This window comes from Camelus ferus, chromosome 18 (genome assembly GCF_009834535.1).
Source record: "Camelus ferus isolate YT-003-E chromosome 18, BCGSAC_Cfer_1.0, whole genome shotgun sequence".
Taxonomy (NCBI): Eukaryota; Metazoa; Chordata; class Mammalia; order Artiodactyla; family Camelidae; genus Camelus; species Camelus ferus.
In genome coordinates this window covers 6,005,738-6,021,952 of record NC_045713.1, presented here as the reverse complement: position 1 = coordinate 6,021,952, position 16,215 = coordinate 6,005,738, and the positions used below count along the sequence as shown (strand labels likewise).

Below are 16,215 nucleotides of genomic sequence, written 5' to 3'. Positions count from 1 at the left end.
AGGTTTATGGTTGGGCCGACAAAGGATAGCTCATGCCCAGAAAACCCACTAACTCCCCAGTGGATTTCAGCTGAGTGTTTTTAAAGACAAGCTTTGGGAGGGTGGGGCGTCCCAGGGTATGTGTAGCTGTGCACGATTCTCCGATTGGTTGACGCTGATCAATCCTTAGGAGCCAGAAGGTATGGGGGCTCTGTGCTCATGGTCATCAAGTTGCTAATTTCTTCCAATTGGTAGTGGTTTTTAGCATCTGAAAACCTCAGGAAAGATGCAGGAGACGCTATTATTACCTGGGTGCTTCAGAGAGGAGCTGCGGCAGAGGATATGGGAGAGGGGTCAGTCCTGGGGATGGCCCCATAGGGTCCTGCTCAGTTACAGTCTTGCTGAGAAGTCTTTACTCCAACTGACCATGGCCCCTAAAGCTGGGCGTTCCCATCTTCCTCTGATGGAGAATGGTGGACCTTCCCAGAATGTGGATGGGTGTTGGTGTGAGGGGGCCGCGGCTGGCCTCTTGCCCAATCCCAGCACAGACTTAGTCCCCAGACACACCAGCCATCCCGCTGTCCTCTAGGGAAGCTTCTTGCAATGGACTTTCAACAGTGGTGCCCACGCGTGGCATTCCCTGGCCAGTGTCCCGTTTCTTGGAGATGCCAGTTATTTATTTGAGAGGCTCAGGACATCTTTGCAAAAGCTGATCCTCGGCATCTCAAACTAGAGTGGTTTTCTTGGTGCTTGTCTGTTGAGTTTTCCAGTTTCCCGGTTTCCCATTCGGTGTGCAGAGCAAACCCTGAGCCGGTCTCAGAAGCTAGGCAGACATGGAGATTTAGCTTAGGCCATGAGGGTTCCTAAATGTCTCACGGATTTCTGTTTTTTTTAAGGGAGAGTGGGACTTGAAAACATTTGTTTCACTAGTTTTCCACTTTGGGGAGGGGGCACGATGGTACAGAGTATTCTTGGAAAATTTTTTCTGTTGAACATGCTGCTTGCTGTGTCGGTCTAAAGGGCAGCTCCCTTGACACCATGCCTGCTACCTCTGCTCTGTTAGCCTTTTTAAACTGTGCAATTCATTGGTTTTGGTATCTTCACAGTGTTGTGCAGCCATCGCCACAGTCTAATTCCAGAACATTTCTAGCACCCCAACAAGAAACCCCGTACCCATCAGCAGTCACTCCCCACCTTCCTCCCCTTCCCCCAAGCTCTGTGTAGCCTTTAACCTGTGTCCAGTATCCATGGATTTGCCTATTCTGGAGATTTCACGTATAAATGGAATCAAACGGTATGTATGCAGCCTTTCGTGGTCACCTTCTTTCACTCACTGTAATGTTTTCGAGGTTCACCCACGTTGTAGCATTTATCAGTACTTCACTCTTTTGTGTGGCTGAGTAATAACATCCCTTGGTATGGAGATGCAACGTCTTGTTTACCCTTTCATAAATTATGGGCATTCAGATTGGTTCCACTTTGGGGATAGTACAAATAATGCTGCTACGAACATCTGGATACAAATTTGTTATGTGACTGCTGATTTTCAGTTTTCTTGGGGATGTAGGAGTGGAACTGCTGGGTCCTCTGTAGTAACTCTGTGTGTAACTTTTTGAGTCTGTTACTTTCTGACCTCTTCTGTGTCGCGCTTGTTTTCTCCAAGGTGGTCTGTTCAGCTCTGGTCTTCCCTCTGACTTCTTGGGTTCCTTACTGGTGGGGGTGTGTCCCCTCTGTCCCCCTCCTTGGGAACGACTATTAGGTGGGGAGGCTGTGGAGGAGTGTGAATGAGAGCAGACACTGTTGGTTGCCCCACTCCCCGGGGATCGCTCCTCTCCCTGCCCTCCCTCCTGACTCACCCGCAGGGGCTCTCTGCCCCGGCCAGGTGCGGTGGGCATTTCCCTTTGTTTTGGCTGGAGAGATAGGGACTGCCAGGCAGAGTGGCTTATGGTGCTGCTGCTCTGATAAAAGGCGAGGAGCCAGGACAAACCGCCACTTTCTGTCTGTGAGCAGGCGCATTGGAGAAAATGCTGCCCAGGCCCGCCAGCGTCATCTTAGCACCAGAGCCTGGAGCCCACCCAGGATGACCGGCAAGCACAGAGGATGCAGAGCAGGAGGGTGGGAGGACCTGGGCCCTCGCTTCCCCAGCTGCGCCTCCCCCAGCTCTCTGATGTGAAACAAGAGCCTCCACCTAAGACCCAGCTAGCTCACAGAAAGCTTCTCCTGACGGCTCAGTGTGGACTTGCAAGTCATGTTTCTGAGATGCTCTGAGGTCCTGGGTGAAGGTGGACCTAAGGGTGTTAGACAAAAGTGAGCACTCAAAGCTCTCCTTTCAAAGAGCAAGCAGAATTCCATTTGCCAAGCCAGATGTCCCTCAATACTTTAGATCCAGCCAGTAAAGCATTGAGCAATTAGAATGGTTAATATTCAGTTAAGTATATAATTAGAAGCTGGTCTAAATGGTGAATGAAATTGACATGTTCCATAAGTTACAGCAAAATGCCAAATCTTCAGTTGTGTGTGTGTGTCTGTCAATTCAGATAGGGGTTTCGTCTTGCTTCCTTAGTGGAATAGAAATACGGGGCCATTATCAGCTCAGCTCACTAATTTTGAAAGTTCAGGAACATCTTGCCAGTTGTGTTATGTTAAAGATTGAAAAATTTTAAGTGAAATTGTAAGAGCTTTAACACTCTCATTTCTACACTAGAGGCAGGAAGAACTGAATCCCTGTTTTCTGCCTGCCTCCAGGGCAGATGTGTGTGTGTTGTGTGTGTGCATGTGTGCACACACGTGTCTCCTCCCATACGAGTTGCGTTAATCACTTCTTCACAGCACATCATGATTTATCTTGCTACTTTTTTTCTCCTTTGTGCTCCATCCCCATTTCTAGTCCCCTCCTCTCCTCATTCTAGTGTTTAATATGCCTTTATATGGATGTATTCTTGTAAAGTATGTAGCCTGTTTTGTATGTATACATAGTTCTAACTCATAAGTGTGGCATTGTGCTATAAATCTTTCTCCTCTTCCCTTTCATTCCTCACTCTTTACGAGATCTGTCCATGTTACTCCCTGTAAATTTCATCATTCATGAGAGCTGCATGGGATTCCATCTTTGGAATCCATGTCTTAGTCAGCTCCGGCTGCTAGAACAAAAAGTACGGTGCACTGGTGGCTTAAACAGCAGATATTTATTGCTCACAGTTCTGGAGGCTGAGAAGTCCAAGCTCAAGGTGCCTGTAGATTCGGTTCCTGGGGAGAGCCATCTTCCCACTGTATGCTCAACATGACGGAGGCTTGAGAGAGAGACTGAGGGAGCTCTGTTACAAGGACACTAATCCCACATGGGGACCCCACCCTCATGATCTCATATAAATCTGAAGGCCTCACCTCCAAACACCATCACCTGGAGGGCTAGGGCTTCAGCATATGAATTTGGGGGATACACCATGCAGTCCATATCACCACCCTAACTCACACGTCCATTTCCCTGGGAATGGCCGCCCTTGGTGGCCTTGGGCATCCTAACACACGTCTCCTAACAGATGTCCAGGAGTAGGATTGCTGAGTGCCCGGGTGAAGTGTTCCTAATTTCACCAAACGCTGCCAGATTGCTCCTGAGAGCGGCTGCGCCACTCTGCTCTTCAGGGTCTCATCAGCACTTACTAGAGACTTTCTGCCAGCCTGATGGTTTTAAAGTGGCCTTTCAGCCTTGTGATTTTTCTCTGATCACCGGTGAGGTTTACACAGGTCATAAACCTCATTTTGTACTCATTTAGATTTTCTGCTTTACCGTTTTGTAAATTGGTCATATATGTTTTTCCTTTTTTTCTTTTTTAATGGTTTACTGTTTTTTGTTGACTTGCCAGAATTCCTTATGTTTACATGCTAATCCTTTGTGGGTTTTCACTTTTGTAAATATCTTCCAACCTCTCATTTGTTTGTCGATTTGTCTTCATTGACCTTCAATAAATAGAAAAACCCAATTCTGATGAAGTCAAGTCTATCAACTTTTCATTTCAGTCTTTTTGAGAAAATCTTCCCCCACTCAAGATAACAAAGATGTTCATATTTTGACAGCCGTAGAGATTGTCTTCCACGTTTAGATCTTTAGGTTGGAGATGATTTTTGTACAGGGTGTGAGGTAGTCAGTTTTTCCAGCACTAGAGCTGTCCAATCTCCTAGCTGGTGATTGGGGAAGTCGCGTCTTTTGTACGCTAAGTCCCCATATACATTTAGATATATAGATACGTTTCTGGGTAGTTCTTTTGTTCCACGACCCTCTTGTGTTTCTTCCTGCACTGGTACTACACCGTTTTAATTACCATGGTTTTATACGTTTTAATTTCTGATCGAGTGAATTTGCTCTTTTCGCTTTTCTCTTTCAAGATATCTTGGCTCCTCCAGGCCCGTTATTCTGTGCACATTTCCATCAAGTTCCCCTTCCGTTCTGCTGGAGTTTTTGTTGGGTTTGGATTAAATATACAGGTTAACCTGGGGGAGAATTAAGAATTTTTAGGCTGCCCCATGCTTGATGGAGGATATTCTTCATTTGCTTAGGTCTTTCTCCAGAAAGGTTTTGTGCTTCCATTATTAGTTCATCCCTAGTTTGGTACAGTTTCTGTAGTATTGTGAAGACTGACTTTTTGCTCTTAAAAAAATTTTTTTTTCCTGATTGTGGTAGGGAGGGAAACAACTGGATTTTGTTTACTACTTTTGAAACTGGCAAGCTTGCTGAATCTCTCATTGGCTTTCCTGGTTCAGTTGATTCTGTTGCTTTTCTCTGGGGAGAATATCACATGCAAAAAAGTGACACTTTTGTTTGTCCCTTTCCTTTTTCTACTTACGTCCGAGTGACTTGTCTTGTCAGCCGGAACCCCAAGGACTCCGGTAACGGGGCTCTGCCTCTTCTTTCCCGGTCTTAGTGGGACTGTGCCTAACGGAGGTTTTCAGTAGAAGCTCTGATCAGGTTGAGGAACTACATGACTCCATTTCCCCCACTTCTCTGAGAGCTTTCATCATGCAGGTGTTGATGTTTTCCTTTAAATCTGTTCATGTCTGTGTGACTTTCATCCCTCAGTCCGTGAATGTGGTGAATTAACAGTGATTAATGCTCTGATGTTGAAGCGCCCATTGCATTCTGTGATCAACTCTTTGACGTGTATTTTGAAATACTGTTGGATTAGATGTACAGTTGTCACTCGATAAAACTGGCCTACAGTTTTCTTATTTTTATCCAGTTAGAATTGGGGTTATCCTGGTCCCATAAAATGGGTGAAAGTTGTTTTGGAACCATTTGTAATACGGTGAAGATCACCCATATCTTTCACTTTGTTCGTACTCACCTGTGAAACCATGGGACCTGAGAGTAGCCTGGGAGGTGTTTATCATTTCACTCTTTGTTTTCAGTCTACCTGAGTTTTCTGTTCATAGACTGATTTTGGCATTTTATAATTTTCCAGAAACATATCCATTTCCACCTAGGCTTTAAAATTTTTTCTTGTGTGATTGTTTATATTATTTCCATTATTTAGCCTTTTTTTTTAAACTTCCAGGCTCACATAGAGTTGTATTTGGGGGGGATAATTAGGTTTATTTATTTTTATTTGTTTATGATACTTTTATGTACCTCTGGGGATTGAACCCAGGACCTCATGCATGCTAAACATGCACTCTACCAGTGAGCTACAGCCTCCCCCTGCCCTGGGTTTTGTTATCTTACTACTCTGGAAAGAAAAACCCAGCTTTTGCTCTTTTTAACCTCTTTGTCTTTAGTTTTTGTTCATGTGGCTGGTTTCTCACCTTTATTTTACTCTTGTCTCTTTGAGGTCACTCTCTTCTGTTGACTTCTGTATTTGAAGGCTCAGCTTTTTAATTTGACTTCTCTCTCGTTTTCTGATAAACGTATTCAAAGCCGTAATGTTTCTTCTAAGTATTCCTTTAGCGGTGTTCTGCAAATTTTGACATGCAGTGCTTTCATTTTTATGCACTTTGTAATTTTGTATTCATTTTGTAATTTCCCTTATAATTTCCTCTTTAACCCCAGGGTTATTTAATAGCATATGTATTTTAGATTTTTGACATTTTTCTTTAATAACTTATTATGGTGATGTCTGTTTTTAGTGCACATGGTCTAACACAGTGCACACAGCTGACACGATCCCGACTTCTTTGGAATATCAGAGAACTTTTTGTGGTTTTGCACAGAGTGGATTTTTTGTAAGTGTTCCACATGTGCTAAAAAATAATGTGTTTTTTGGGGGGAGGGATAAATTTTTCTCTATTATTTTGAGCTTATTCATATTACTTAATTTTCCTGTATCTTTGCTAATTTTCTTCCTCTAGTTTTGACAGGTGTTCCTTTATATTATATTTAGGCTATATTGTTAGATGCACATATGATTATGATCTTTATATTTTTCTGATTAATTGTTCCCTTTTCTGGTGTATATGTAGACTCTTCTTCATCCTTTATGATGTTTTTCATCTTAAATTCTGTTTGACTTACTGTTAAAATTATCCTTCTTTTTGTTTGTTTTTTTCCTTCGTTTTTAGTTTCTGTTTGCTCAATAAAGCCTTTTCTCTTTCATTATTTCCAATCTTTCCATGTACTTTTTTTTGCTTTATTTAGTTTAATGCAGGTACTGGGGATTGAACCCAGGACCTTGTGCACACTGAGCATGTACTCTACCACTGAGCTATACCCTCCCCACCAGTCCTGCTTTAAATGTGTCTATTATAGATACATGATGCAGGATCTTGTTTATTTAAACCCAGGTTGAGAGTCTGTCTGATTAGTGAATTTAACTGCTGTACATTTGTGATCATTGTGATTATATTAGGACTTCTGCAATTTCATTTTGTGTTTTCTTCTATTGTTACTTTTGGGGGGGGTATATTTTCTTGTAAAGTTCTATTGGGTTGAATTTTCCTCTGCTGGGTTTTAAAATTATGTGATCTATTTGATTCTTCTGAAATTTAGAATCTGGATCATTCCTGAAATTAAGACCGTTTCCTGTGTTTATTGTTTCCTGTCAGTTTCTACAGTTTATCAATATCTCTGTCCTATTTCCTGTTTCACCAGCCTCTCTTTTCTCTACTGGTTTTGACTGTGCTCATTTTATGTTCCTGCTCCTTAACTCTGCTTTCTCTCTGCAGCTTGTTGGACTAGTTGGTCTGTCTCTTCTAGTGTTTGTTCTCCTTCTGGCTATTATTCCTTGTGACCTGTGGTCGCCTAGACCCCAGGGTATCAGCTGATTCCTTGCCCCGGGGGGAAGAGTTAAAGGCGCAGCTTGTGGGTGGAGTCTGGTGGAGGGTGTGCCCCAGGGCAGAGGGCGGGGGCGGGGGCGGGGGCGGGGGCGGTGGTTGCCGTAAGGCCTCTTGGGCGACCTCTTGGTGCTTTGCTCCAGTCGCACCTGCTCTCCTAGGGCTGCCTCCTCCCTCTGATGTTACTGCCCTACCCTCTTGTGTTTCAGGATCCCCTGGGGGAGGGATCACCCGCAGAGACTCCGACTCTGCTAGTGTGGGGTGGGACTTGCTGTTTTCTAAAAGAGTGGGGTACAGTATAGACTGGCCATGAATTGATCAATGTTGAAGCTGGGAGATGGGTGCTTAGCGGTTCCTTATACTGTTTATATTTGAGGTACAGTTGCTGTACAGCTACAATGCCGATTACCTCCTGGCTCAGACCCATCGGCACTAAGCCGGGGTTTGGAGTAGAGGTGGGAGGGAGTAGAGGAGGCTGGCTAGCCAGACCTGGGGCTGCCAGAACATTTAAAGTGACTTATGTGGCATATATTATATTTCTATCGGAAAGCGCTGTTCAAATATAGACGCTTGTGCTGGAGTGGTCCAGAGATCAGCAGCATCAGCGGCACCTGAGAGCTTGTTGGAAGTGCAGAACATCAGGCTCCAGACCAACTGAGGAGGAATCCACATTTTTATGAGAGCCCCAGGTGATTCACGTGCACATGAAAGTTTGAGAAGCAATCCTCTAGATCCTTTTAAAGGGATGGCTGGTTTTATTTAATTCCTATTTTGATAAGAGTGACTCCTCCCTTATCATCCCAGTTGAGCTTCAGGACATAAGTGGCAGCCAGTGGGCTGGGCTGCGAGGGGGCGGTGTACACAGCCTGTGTGGTTATGCAAGCGAGGCCCCGGGGCCCTATCCCCAGCCTGTTTTAAACCTAGCTCCTTTGTCACACACAGTTTTGATGGTATTGATTGTCTGCTTTTTAAGGTCTTCACATATTAAAACATCAAACTGGAAGAAGGCAAGGGAAGTTCTCGCTGCAGGACTAGCGGGCAGCTTGAGAGCAGGGGACCAGAAGTCAGGCCCACAGGCCGGGGCTGCTGCTGGAGAGGAAGGTCCTCCCACGTGTAGGCTGTCGAGGGCTGTGGGGGATGCACTACTGATTTCAGCCTTGACCTTCATTATGATTCGCCTGAGCCGCTGGGAAGCGCCTCGATGTTCTGATGAATATACCTACTGCCATGGGGAGGGTAGTGTCTTCACCAGTGTCAGGGCCAAGGCTGGAGACATACTTGTTTGGAAAGTGTGCTTTGGGGAGCATCTCGGGCACACTGTCACCTGGCGGTGGTAGCTCTCAGCATAAGAATGTGGGGTTTTCTAGGTGGCCTGCCTTTGGCTGTCCCCAGACTCTGTCAGCTGCCCACCCTGTCGGCCCATCTTACTTGGAATGTTGGTTCCTTGTTTACTGGCTGTGTGACTTTGGGCACTTAACCTGCTTCCTCTGTAAAATAGTGATAAAACTACTTATTCCATAGGGGACTTGCTGAGACTCAGCTTAGTGCCCGATACACTATCCTAAATGTCTTTTAGCCTCCAAATGAAAAAGTCAGGGGAAGTCTGTGACGCTGTTAGCTCACCAAGAAAGACTGCCTTGGAGTAAGAGTCCTAGCGGTGACCCCACGGCAACGTCGTGTGTCACGTGTCAGCACCGCCGCCCAGCCGTCTGGGTCACTGGGTGCGTACTGCTGTGTTGTTTACTACTTTCATTTCTTTTATGCTTTTCCCTGGAGACTTTTTTCCCCCTTAGATGATTAAAACAAAAATCTGCTTAAACATTAAACTCACCTCCTTTTGACTAATGGGTTTTTGAGGCAAAAGCCTGCTTCTGGGTGTCGAATGTTCAGAGAGAAATGAAAAACGGGAGTCACTCAGTACTTGGTACCTTTGGCTTCTGATATTTGGTGGCAAACTTCCGACAGAGGAGGAATTTCGAAGTGGAAACCCTTTCAGATCCAGATGGCGAAAGGGTCCTTCAAGCCACTTGATTCCCAGTGTTGATTGGGACAAGTGAGTATTTGAATTTTTCTCTTCCTCCTGTTTTCTCAGCCTGCTAGGCCTCCACAGGGGCCAAATTAATCCAGAATTTACCACTTTTGTGCAGAGTGAGGCTCTGTGCTCATGGAGTAGGCTTACCCTTAAGGATGAGAACCATTTCTGGTACTTTCTGAAACGTACAGCAAATGGAAGACAGAAAGCGTGTAGCCCGACCGAATACTTGCAGGGCATCTCTGTGCCTGGATGGAGAGCTCGGGGGTCCTCTCTCTGGTGACCGCTGACCGCTGACCGCTGACCGCTGCGAGCAGGATAAGCCAATGTGCCTTGTGACTTCCCTGCCGGGCTCTGACTTCTGTTTTCTTGGCCAAGATCTTGACTGTTTCCAAGTAGGTATTCCTTCCTTGGCAGCAGATTTGGGCTGTGTGTAGCCAACCCTGTCCCTTTCTGCAGGGCAGCTGGGCTGGAGGTTTGGGAGAGGGGCAGTGTGGCCAGTGTTTGTGCTCCATCCTCTGTCACAGGGTTTTGAATGGGGTGGCACCATCGGCTGAATTTTGAATGTAGGAAACCACTTGGATCTGACTTTCAGATTTATAATAGAAATATGAAATGTGGATAAAGTGGTCAGATAGTTGTACAGAATATGCGTCAGCAAGGACTGAAGAAGCGAAGTCAGAAAAGGCTGGTAAAAAATCTTGGTTGACAAGGAAGACAGAACCCAACACTCAGGACTTGACAGTTCTCTGCCACACAAGTGCTCCTAGGAGACTGGCAGGCCCGGGGCTCCAGGAAGTGGAGGCTGTGGTTGGTCCAGGTGTGTGGGCCTCCTGGGCTGCGCTTCCAGTCCCGCAGGCGCGGGCAGCATCCCCATTGGACACTTCCATCCCACAGGTGGGCAAAGCTCCCAGGTTCAGCCGCTCAAAAAGGGGTCATGGATGAGAGAGGTTTGGGAGTCAGAATAGTTATAAGGAAGAATTAATGCCTTTCCAAATGGCCTCTGTGGTGATCACAGTTTAAATTTGTTCAGGGCAAAAAAAAAAAAAAAAAAAAAGGAACGAAGAAGTTGGATATCTTGAACATTTTTAACTTTAAAATAAAAATTGTCTAAAGGTAGTCCTTGATTTTGTAAGTTTTCTTTCTTTCAAAATACTTCATGGTCATTTTTAATCAAAATTCTATTAGGCTCATTATTAAAAAGAACCAGCAGCCGCCCACTTCTCCAGTTCCTGCAGCCCAGTCTCTTGTCTGTGGAGCTGAGTTTCCAGCCCTGACCGGGCACTAAGAGCCGTGTTTGGGGGGTTAGGCCTCGCAGAGGCCCCTCCTCCTCTCTTCCCATCTCAGATTAGTCAGGTTTCTCTTTGGGGCTCAAATGATTTTCAAGTATTCAAGGTTGATAGCTATGACTACGTAAGTATTCATGTTGTGCTTATGGTACCCAGTTTATCCCTAAACTCTCCTCCAGTAATACAAGTCTCTTAAAACGTGGGGACCTAGCAGGTAGGTGGGGTTTCATCTTTTTTTAGCATCACCCCTCCCGTCCCCGTGTTCTGCTCCAGTCAGAGTAGCTGCTGCCAGGCCCAGGGCCCAGCTGCCCTCCAGGTCCCCTTCCCCATCATCCTGAAGCCTCCCTTTTTGTCTTTCCTGATTTGGATTCCGTGTTTTTTTTTCCGTGGAGGGGGCGGGCGGCAGGATCTTCTTCAGTAACTTCCTGATAAAGGGTGCCCGTATCTGCAGCCCAACAAGGCCTTCATTCTGTCCTATATCAGTTGTCGCTGAGTGTAGAATTCCAGATTGGAAAGCACTGCCTTTGGACCTGGAAAGGCCCAGCGTCTGGGATTCCTGGGGGCGAGGGCGTCTGATTTCCCGCCCTGTGCTGTTCCTCTGTAACACCTTTTAGAGTCCAGTCTTAGTCTTCTTTTTCAGGCATCATGAAAACGCACCCGGGTGTGGGTCTTATTTTCTCGCCCTGTTTCCTGCCCTCTGGAACTCCTTATTCAGGTGCTGGGCCTCGTGCTCTCAGCAGCTTTTTCTCACCTTTCACCTTCCATATCTGTCTTTTTGGATGCATTTTCGTGGAGAACTTTTCAGCCTCACAGTTGTTGTAAACTTGTATCTATCATATTTTTAACCTCCTTCCTTTCTTAGGGCCTGTTCTTGTTTCGTAGATACAGCGTCTGCTCTCATCTCACCGGCTGCATTCCACCACAGTATAAAATAAAAAAGTTTTCTTCTGTTCCCTGCATCCACTTCACTTCATTTTTCCTTTTTGAAATCATTAAGGAAACATAATACTTAATACATGTAAACAACTGTATGTAACACATTTTGTATGTTACAAAGTGTGATGATGTAATCAACACCTGTGAACTGTCTCCCCCTCAACCCTCAACCCAAGAACCAGACATTACTGGTAATTTGCATAGACCTGTATACACCTCACCCCCGTTTCCCTTACCCCCCATCCAGGACAGGTGGTCACTGTCCTAAGTGTTGTATCTGTTAATATCATGTTAAAATGTGTGGGGCTTTTTAAAAAAATCACAAATTTGTATATGTTTAAATACTCTATTATGTACTCTTGCTTGGTTTTGAGCTTTATATATATATAAAAAAAACCCAGTATCATCATTCTGCATGTAGATTTCTGGAACATGCTTTTTTCACTTGTTCCATAGTGGAGAGTCATCTATGATATTGTAGGAAACGTGGTTTCCCTTTTCTCTGATGTTTATAACCAATTTTATGAGTGGACCCAAATTTTTTATTCTTTCTCCTGTTGCTTTGTCTCTGCTCCTTTTCTCTCTCTTTTTTTTTTTTTTTTTTTTTTTTTTTTTGGTGCCAGTTAGAGGTTTCCTCAAATGTCTGGTGACATTTCATCATCTGTCCACATATACGAGCAAGGCCCTAGCAGGCGTATAATGGAAGCTCGTGTGTGTTTGTGTGTGTGTGTGTGTGTGTGTGTGTCTCGGGGGTGGTTTGGGGGCGGCTGACTGGTGGCCTTCGCTATAAGGGATCAGCCAGGTGTTTTGCTGGGGGGAGTCCACAGGTGTCAGTGTCTGTGCCCTTTTCCCTGGGCTGACATTTTCTCCTGTGAAAGCCCTGGCTTTGCTGCTGGGGAAGGTGATGGAGGCTCAATCTGCAGGCCTGACTTGGGGCCGAGCTGCGAGCTTCACCTGGGCTGTTAAGGCTGCTGCGGCTGGTCCAGCAGCTGGAAAGCTTTGAAGATTTGGTGGATTTCTCCTTTGCTACCCACTCCTGTGAGTCCGGAGGGAGCAGAGATAAGTCGGGTGTTAAGCTGCCATTTTTAAACGGGAAGTCACATGTTTTCAAAATGTCTGACCTTACAGTATGGGTAAGGCTATACGTCTGTGACGACACCGGTTTTACAGGAAACACGTCAGTTTTGTCTTTCTTTTGGGAGCTCCTTCAACCAGGCTGCCAGTGAGTGACACGTGATTAACACGTTGGGGACGGTCTTCAGAGTGATTTCATGAAATGCCGCCAACACCAGTCTCGTTAGCCTTGCTTGTGATGGGGAGAAGGAAGCCGTGGGGGCTTTGGAACCTGAGACCTGGGTTCAGATCCTCCATCACTTTGTGGTTGGATGTCTGCACTCGGTCATCTGTGAAAGGTGAGACCTTCCTAGCTGGGGTGCTATAAAAACAAAAAGAGGAAACAAACATGAAATGTCTGTTGGTAGCTGCTCTGTAAATGGGAGCTGTCATTAACCAGAACATCCTTACCAGACTGAAAAATGGTACCTGCATCTCACATTTGTGTGCCACCTCATGCTCAACAGCAGGGCTCCCGCCGTTTTTATGGACGCACACACAGGAGGACTAAAACCGGACTCAACTTGGATGTGCCTGTCTGCTGCATCAGTCACATCCCTCCCTCCCTGTCATTTCGTCTCTGCCTCTTGCCTGGAATCTTACCCACACGTTGACATCCCACTTCCTGCCTCGGAACTCACTCTTCTCCCCTTTTGTGGGTGGGGGGAGGTGGGCGTGGACCCTGTCGCTTGGAACCCCAGCTCTGGCCCTGCCTCCCTGAGGAGCCCTTTCTTCCTTCCCAGTCTGCTTGGAAACCCCGCAGCCCTGCGCAGGCTGCCTCCCACCTCTGCCGGGGTGCTGAGCTCCGGTTGTCTGGCCTGGGGGTCTTGCCTGCCAGGCCCCACCCTGAGGGGTGTGGTCTCTTTCTCCATAGTGCCTGGTATTTCTCCTTGATGGACAAAGAAAACGAGGCTTGGGAAGAAGTAGGGCTTTACCCCAATGAACTTGTGGCACAATGGGAGTGTCACCAGTGGTTTTGCAGGAATTTCAGTTTAAGTCACAGTATCCACTCTGGTACTTTCTGTGCGTTCTCCCCTGTGTTAAGAAACAGCTGAGGTCAGCTGGAAGTGTGCAGGTAACCCAAGTTTTGAGTCATCAATGGTACATATTGACTAGAATGTTATTCTTCAGTTGCAACTTGTTTATCTCCTGGGCTTTGCATCTTCGTCCATCCTCCTCCGCAACCTTCATCGGTTATGGGAGCTGGTGTTCTCCATTCTCTAGAAACGAGCGGGTCCAGGAGTCCCATGGTTCTAGAAAGTGAGAGGGACGTCACAGAAAGATGGTGCGAGCAGACAGGCTTTGCTCCCTCTGGATGGAAAACCCTTCCGAGGGCTGAGCCTCTCCCAGCCGGACAGACACAGCCACGCAATCTGTTTCCTGCAGGCCCGAGGGAGTGCTTCCTCCTTGTGGTTAGTGACTTCAAAGGCTGCCCCAGTTAGATGAAGTTCAACTGTTTCTCCAACTGGGGGGACTTTGGGGCAGCCGGTCGCCACGCTGTGCCGCGGTCGCTCCCACACTTGAGGAAAAGCCCCCTCCCAAGCCCCTCTTCTCTCTGGTTCCCTCTTCCCTATTCAACCGAAGCTGCTTTCTGGAAGCCAGAAGAAGCCTGGGACCCTGCCTCAGGCCTTGTCCTCCTTGACCTCTCCGTGTCCCCTCGCTCTGTTGCTTGCTGCCGCCTCCTTGACTCCCACGTGGGCAGCCGCCCCGGCCCCTGGGTGGAGGAACACCCCCCCACCCCCCACCGCCCGCTCAGCTGTGCCTTCTCCTGGGAGCGCCCTCCCTCTCCATGCTCTCCCCTCGGCCTCCGAAGTCCTGCCCGGCTCAAGTTCCTGTTTCTGTTTGAATGAATCCCTTCCGATCCCCTCCAGCAGATGGAATCTGTCCTCCTGTGAACCCCGGGGCACTCCGGGCCTGCCCTATATTTCTGCCCTCCCCACACCTAGGACTGCAGTCATCTGGGTCCGTGTTTTGTGCATGGGCCTGCTTATCAGCGCAGGGGCCGTGCTGACTCCCAGGCTCCAGCACCTCCCACGGAGGCTTGCATAGAAGAAGCATAGCATTCAATAAATGTCATAGTTTTGAAATATCTGTTGAAATAAAAAGAAATGCTCCCCCCCACCCCAGGAGTCAAAATGCATGACTTTCATCCACTTTCAACACATAAAAGATGTTTTCAACACAGAAGGGCCTTTCACCGCTTTTACTTAATAGTCGGCTTTTGGAATGATGTGGACGAGAATGAAAGATGAGGATGAACACCTCTGAAATCAGCTGTTTTGAATTAAATAAAGCAGTGAGGTTGGAATCAGGTGAAGCGAGAGGATGGAATTTAACCAGTTGGGGATTAACATGTGGGCCGGTCTCCCCACATGGGAGGCAGGAGGGACGGATGGGGCTTGTCTGGCCCACCCCTGCCCCAGCCAGGCTGTTGCCCCCTCACCTGACTTGGGTCAGAGCGACTTAGCCCTCCTGTGGCTTCCCAGAATTGCGAGGTGTTTTTTTTTATTCTTAAAGGGAGGCACTGGGGATTGAACCCAGGACCTAGTGCACACCAAGCAGGCACACTGATCGCTGAGCTATACCCCCTATTCCCAAGGTTTTTAGGGTTTTTTTTTTTCCCCCAAGTTGGGATTTTTTGCAGGGGGCAGGGCACAGAGGGTAGGGGTTTTTTCCTTAGCTGTTTCTCCTGGCGATTTTCGGAGATCAGCTTTATCAGTAAGGATGCCGAGGCTGGGGAGCGAGTGACCTGAACCATGAGATTGCGTGAGCCCGCTTGGAGGCCTCGCTGCTCTGTGACGTGTGTGCATGCTTTGGGTGGATGGTGCGTGCGTGACCCGTGCTCTCTGGGTACCTGCCTGTGGGTGTTGTGCGTCCAGCAGCCAAGTTTGCAGAGCCTGTGTGTTTAGTATCCGTGTGAAGACAGACTGAAGAAGCTAAGTAGGAACCAAACTCTCCTCAGGCCTATACAAGGCCTGCCGGGCTGACCTCTGTCTCAGTGGGGCCAAGGGGGCCCCAGTTTGACTCTGAAGGTGATGGCGGTGGTTCTTCTGTGCCCCAGGCAAGCTGTTTAATAAACTTCACCAACAGAGAAGGTGTTCTCGTCTGCATTCTGGCTGGGGATGAGACGAGGCCAGGCCTTCGGCCAGCCGATAGAACTATCCCCGGAAAATTCCAGGGCCTCCAGGTTGGCTGACTTGTAAGGAATCGTTTTGGACTGTGGTGCAGCTGACTTTGTCTGCTCCCATGTGTTTCCTCCCGTCAGGTTTGTCCCCCGGGGGCGGGTGGGCACTGAGTGCTGGCAGTCCTGGCAGCACCCTTAGAGCCCCCTTAGAGCCGGGCTTATTCCCCGGGCACTGTCCGGAGGGTCACCACCGGTGACCACCATTCCAGTGGTTCAGGCCAGTGTACATCAATGTCTCCATCAGCGACCCCAGCTGACATTACAGCTGAATGCTGAGAGCTCACGAACAGAGTATTTTGAAAACTGGACACTGTATTTCAGTTGTTAGCGAGGAGTAGGGCTCATTACCAGGGAACTGATTAAGAAAAAATGCAGCATCTAGATTCGTCAAGGTTATAACAAAGCTAGGGCAGCTTGTAGCC

The 16,215-nt window shown here is 47.3% G+C and overlaps 1 protein-coding gene and 1 long non-coding RNA gene across 13 annotated transcripts in view; both read left to right on the top strand.

Annotated features, from left to right (window-relative positions):
* Positions 1–16,215, top strand: part of CUX1 (cut like homeobox 1) — a 354,203-nt gene that overhangs the window by 28,119 nt on the left and 309,869 nt on the right. The gene's annotated exons all lie outside the window — the stretch shown is intronic.
* Positions 7,352–10,328, top strand: LOC116657467. The gene is made up of 2 exons (XR_004312565.1): positions 7,352–9,292; positions 9,387–10,328. It is a non-coding gene; the product is annotated as an uncharacterized LOC116657467 (long non-coding RNA).